General features: G+C 35.9%; 1 long non-coding RNA gene across 1 annotated transcript in view; it reads left to right on the top strand.

Annotated features, from left to right (window-relative positions):
- LOC136028897 (uncharacterized) overlaps nucleotides 1-5919 on the top strand; it is a 35050-nt gene extending 29131 nt beyond the window's left edge. Inside the window, exons 3-4 of the long non-coding RNA XR_010617904.1 lie at nucleotides 8-152; nucleotides 5468-5919. This is a non-coding gene — a long non-coding RNA (uncharacterized LOC136028897). The remainder of the gene's footprint in view (nucleotides 1-7; nucleotides 153-5467) is intronic.
- The last annotated feature ends 235 nt before the right edge of the window (nucleotides 5920-6154 follow it).

The following is a 6154-nucleotide window of genomic DNA, read 5'->3' as shown; positions in this document are numbered from 1 at the left end:
ATTTCAGGGATATTCGGGGGAACTGGCGACTTACGATAACGAACGTCGTATGGTAAATTTACATCGTGAAAATTTGTATTATTATCATGCATCCATCATCTATTCTATAATCCATATGGCTTGGATGAAGGCATCAGTATGGCCAATTCCAGGTAAGTGTGTTTGTTTTTTTTTTTTTTTGTGCAGAAAGGTTTATTTGGCTAATCTAATTTAAAAAAAAATCAAAAATCTAACCCCTCTTCCGAAAAAACGTCAAATGGGAAAACTTAGCCAACAATGGTTGCTCTTTGTTTACTCTTTACTTAAATTTTACCGCTACAAGCTATTTGAATGAAAGCTCTTAAATGTAAAGAATAGAAGAAGTGTTTCCACTCGCATGGGCCAGAAAAAATAAACAAGCCCAAAACATAAGTAGATTGGAAGAAAAAACGGTTACAAAAATAAAGTGAAAATAAATAATTTATGTATAAATTGTTTTTAAGAATTTAAGTAAGAAATTAGACTTTCCGAGGGTTACCTGAGGCTTTTCTCAAATAAATGGCTTTAGATGTAAGACAGGTAAAAAAAATTGAAGGAAATGAAATTAGTTGAACATTGGCTAACTAAGCCAAATGCGATCAGACCAAAATAATTTTCTAAGGCTTCCGGCTGTAAATGTGGAATTTACTTAAAACACTTTACATTTGAAATCTAAAGGAGAAATAGTCTTCCCTTTAGCATTCTGGAGATGTCTCGTTAGATCTAACCCGCTTCAAATGATTTTTAAGCGGATTGTTTACGTCCATGTGATAGTGGCCACCTTTTCGTTTTACTCCACGATTCGTCTTGACAGTGGTGTAACGGGCGACACTGGCTAGCTGATTACGCTTTCCAGTCTTGCTCGATTTTAAGAGACTAAAGAGTTTTTCTGCTTCGACTATTGAAAACGGCGAACAGAAGAGAAGTTTGACTACTTTCAAGACTTTTTCGAACTTCTTCCGTCCAGTAAGAGTTTTTACAATTGCGACATATTTCCAAAACAAAACTTTCAAAATCCATGTCATCTTGAGGGTAAACTAAAGCCGACTATCAGGACTCCCTTTCAATGGTTGCTTTGTTCCTTTCTAAGCTCAAAAGATGTGAAAAAAGGTTGCAGGATTCTAACTTTTCCTAAAACAGCGAAAGACGAATTCACAAGCTCAACAGACTCGTATATTTCACCTTGAAACCAGAATTTTTTCTGAATTTGTGCTGCTGCCACTTTGTAGCAGTCTCTGGTCATACTCTTGATTTTTTCGCTGCTTTCGGCAAATTGGGGATCAGACATCAAATCTGAAAGGCGGCTTTTGGCGTTTAAACCAAGATAGACCTGTTCGAGCCTAAGATAATTGTCTTTGTTGACCGTGAACACGCGCCTCCTTGATGTTTTCTTAGGTTACTAAGATAAAAAGCAGGTAGGAAATTCATGCAGAATGTCTTCACTTCAGATTTTACTAAATTTTCCGACAAAAATTGGCGCTCCATCAGCTTACAATGTCCATCAGCATCCGCTGATGGAGATTCCTTAACGTCTATAAGACCCGGTTATTACCATGCTATGAGTCTTAGACTGCTTTTTATGGCACTTGGTATTAACCAAGTGACATATAGCAATCGCCAATTCTTTCGGTCTGTCTGTCGGTCCCGGTTTTGCTACTTTAGGCACTTCCAGGTAAGCTAGGACGATGAAATTTGGCAAGCGTATCAGGGACCGGACCAGATTAAATTGGAAATAGTCGTTTTCCCGATTTGACCATCTGGGGGGGAGTGGGGGGCCGGTTAATTCGCAAAAAACAGAAAAAATGAAGTATTTTTAACTTATGAGCGGGTGATTGGATCTTAATGAAATTTGATGTTTGGAATGATATTGTGTCTCAGAGCTCTTATTTTGAATCCCGACCGGATTGATGACATTGGCAGGAGTTGGAGGGGGGAAACCCCTCCACTCTCTTTACTGCTTCTACTATGAAGAACTCACCGCAGCACCAAGCCACTGGAGTCCAACACAGCTACGCACGCTCCTCTATCCCAATTTATTCAGAGCCTCCCTCTTTACACCCTCCCAGGAAGTTTCTATTCCCTTTAAATCTTTCTTTATGACAACCTCCCACCTCAACTGCGGACAGCCTGCTTTCTGTTTAGCCCTAGAAAGTTGGCTGAAAAGGACATTTTTTGGTAATCTGTCATCCTTTTTCCGCATATTGTGCCCCAGCTATATCTACCTTTCTCTCAGTACTGCCCTACAAAGCGGTATTTACCTACGATATTTGCACCACCTACTGTTTGAAATACGGTCTGTCAGAGGGTTGCATTAGTTTATTTATAATGATTTATTTACGTTTTAAGCATGACTTTTTTTTCACTATTTCTGCTCCCCTTTGGTTTAAATTAGTTCTGTACTTATTTTAAAAAACTTCTTTTGTTGAAACAGCTTCTGTTTGTTAAGTTAAAAGAATTAATTTCTGTAAGTTTTGTTGATATTTTTTTTATTGATGAATAAAAGCAAGAAGATGTTGGGGTGCTCTTCATATTCTGGACAAACTTTTGCTAGGAATTCTAAAAATAGCTATATTATAGAACTACAAATGGTTGGGTACGGCTACTAGTATTTTAAAAAATGTGAACAATTTTGGGAATTTTTTGGGGGGGGAGCTGTTCCGTCGTATCTACTGTTACAACCTTTGATATAGACGAATAATGATCAAACACTTCGTTGTATGAATTTTTTGTGTGTGTGTTATATTTTGCTTTAATAGCTTGTTTGTTTACATTTATGCTTTTTGAGCTAGTATATTAGCTAATATAGTTCCAATTTGTTGCAAAAAAAAAAAGAAAGAAAAGGAGATGAAGAATCCCTTACAAGATTTGTTTCCAGTTGCGATTCCCTTGGTTCTGAAACTTTTATTGAGGTGTCTTCACGGCCTGAAATTTTAATGCGACCAAAAAAGATCACACTAAGAATATAACACACTAATAACACACACTTTCAAACTAAGAATCAATACAACCATATTTTTTTTAAACATTCTTTGTCGCTGATGAGCTCCCTTCGGTCAACAAATCAAAATTTAGTATCTACTTGTCCTTTCCGTCCAATATTCCCTCACAGTTTCAGCTAGGTTGCTTAAGGCGTTAATCTATACCATTAACCGTATATGAACTATTGAAGACGTCTCATTCTGATATCCGGGATGGAGATAGTGTCATTTGATTTAGCTCAACATCACCTTCAATATTTACAGAAAGTTTCAAATATCTTAGCCGTTCCTGCCGTATTGCAGATGAACCATTTTGACACCCTGGATGCATACAGTTCACCGATTTAGTTCAATATCCCCATCGGCATTCCCTCAAGACAGAGTGTTTTTTTATTTAGTTTAACATTTCTCTCAACTTTCGGTGAAAGTTCCCTCTTAATACTCTTAAATGTTCCCGAGTTATTGCATATATGCCATACTGACATTCGTAATGCACTTAATGTCTCCTGAATCAGTTCAATATACCTCTCGATATTCACTCGAAATTTTTACTTAATACTGTTAGTTGTTCCTGAAATATTATAAATGCGCCCTTTTTTTACCTTTATGTTCACAGTTGCTTTTGACTTTGTTGTACAATGTTTGTTTATTCCCCTGAAAGTTTCTACTGTGGTCCATGGAACTTCCTGAGATACTGTCAATATGTCTTTTCGGCAATCTTGATGCACATTGTGCGTTTTGATTTTGATCAGTACCATCTGTACAATTATCTGAAAGTCGCCTTAATACCCTAAGAAGTTGCTGAGATATTTTTGATATGCCCTTTTTTCAACCTGAATGCAGGTAGTATTTTATCGTTGAATTCAATTTGCTCTCTGATCATTTCTTGAAAGTTAAACTTGATATCAAAAGCTGTTCGTGGCATGTTGCGGATACTGTCTTTTGACAATTTGTTCGGGATTTATCTCAACATGCACCGAAGGTTTCAGCTTTATACTTTAAGCAATTCTTGTTATATTATATCAACTTTATGCGATTCTTGTTATATTATAGGTTCATCATTTTGACGAAATGGATGCACATAGTATCTTTCGATTTAGTTTAGAATCCTCCTCCAGCATCCTCTGAAAGCGTCTACTAAATACTCTTAGCCGCTCTTGATATTTTGCAGACGCGCCCTTTCGACTACTTAGGTGTATATAGTATACTTTGATTTTGTTCGACACCATCCTCACCAATGATTGAAGGTTTCAACTTAATACCCTTAGAAATTACTAAGATATTGCAGATGTGCTCTTTTGACTACCTGGATACACATATATTCTTATGATTCAGTTCGATTTTCTTCTCAACCTTCTCCTTAAAGTTTAAACTTAAAACCCCTAGCTGCTCAGTTATTGTATACTAGCCATTTTGACAATCATGATATTAGTCTACTTTTAGTCTACTTTCATGTTTAATTCCTGGTCTGACATGTTGAGAGCCAAAGTAATTGGACAATATCAACGCGGTAGCTCCCGAAAATGTCTGGGACAGCACTGCAACGCAACTGTGACCATGACTGGGGTCTCATTCGGAACCGGTTTTAGACTGATTGGAAATCAGTAACATCTAGTTTGCCTCGTGGGTTGGACCTCACTTCCTCAAGGCCATGGTCACACAACAGTTGCATGCACAATCAGTTAGCAATGCTAGTCTCAAAACAGTTGCCCCGTGGCCGCTGGGCCCTAGTCGCTCCTGAGCCGTTCTTGATAGTGCAAATGCGTCTTTCTTACGACCTTGTTACACGTAGTACACCTTCCTGACTCTCATACAGTTCACCACCCTTCTCACCATCCCCGAAGACCTCACTAAATTTGATTTCCAAGGATTTCAATAAAAGGGGTGCCAGAATTGATAATAAGTAAAATACGCTTAGCTACATATATATATATATATATATATATATATATATATATATATATATATATATATATATATATATATATATATATATATTGTATAATATATTAGTTCTTCATCACTTTTTCGATGGTTTTTATCTCCGTGGGGCTCTTAGAAAATGTAAATTTTTTAAATCACACCTTATCTACCCATGTAAGTTTTTGCCCAGAAAATTTCTTTTCCGCCAAAAACTAATCCATGCTACCCCCGCCCCTCCTTAGGTAGTGCTCATTTTCACATTTAGCATTTATCTTTTATTGACTAATTCAGTTTTTAGGAACACATTTGTATCTGTGCTTTTCCTATATCACAAAATGTTCCAGGAAAGTCTAAAAGGATTTGTTAATAGCAAGCATAATTATATGTGAAGAAAAAAGGTCTTGACCTGACATCGCAACCATCTCGAGGTTTTCCCTCTGGTAATGTATTTAGCCAGTCTTCAAAATTTATCCTTTTATAAATTTTTTAGTTCGGAAAAACATATTGTCTATTGTCTGCAAATGATTGACTTTTCTTTTCTTTTCTAGATAATGAAGTAGCTGGGCAGTAAATTTCGGAAAGTAAATTTCTCTGTATAAGCCTGTTCTCTGTTGCATTCGTCTTTTTGTGTATAGACGCTTATATTTACATAAAAAGACAGTGCAGCAGAACTGGTTTCTTATAATTTTAAAGTTTAAATAAAAAAAACAAGGGTTCTAAACCTCAAGTTAAATAGAATCTCAGTAAAATTTGAGTATTTTTTTTTTTGCTCCCCTTTTTATATTTTACTAAAAAAATAGAACCCTCAAAAAATTTTTAATCAATTTTGCTTCAATTTTTTGCTCATCCCTCACCTAACGAATTTACTGCTCATTGAAGCTGTGCAATTATGTGGCCTCTGCTCCTTCCAAAGAACCTCTTCCTGACTCAACATACAACAACATTTTTTTTATTTTATATTTTAATATAAATTTAATCAATAAAATATTGTTTCTTTGTATTCTTGCAAACTGCTTGTTGTTCTTAGAGCTAGGGATAGTTCATAGGGACGGAGTACAAGATAGAGAAAATTAAAATAAATACATAACTATGTTTATCAAAACAATTTATGAAGAGCACTTACTATACACGAACAACTATTGTATACTTTCAACTTTAAGCATCCCCTTTTAAGAAGGGGATGCCATGAAGGAAAAGTGATATTGTGGTTATGTTTCAAAAACAGTTTCGACAGA

This window comes from Artemia franciscana, chromosome 7 (assembly GCF_032884065.1).
Source record: "Artemia franciscana chromosome 7, ASM3288406v1, whole genome shotgun sequence".
NCBI classification, from domain to species: Eukaryota; Metazoa; Arthropoda; class Branchiopoda; order Anostraca; family Artemiidae; genus Artemia; species Artemia franciscana.
The sequence above is the reverse complement of the archived record's forward strand: the minus strand, read 5'-3'. Positions and strand labels throughout refer to the sequence as shown.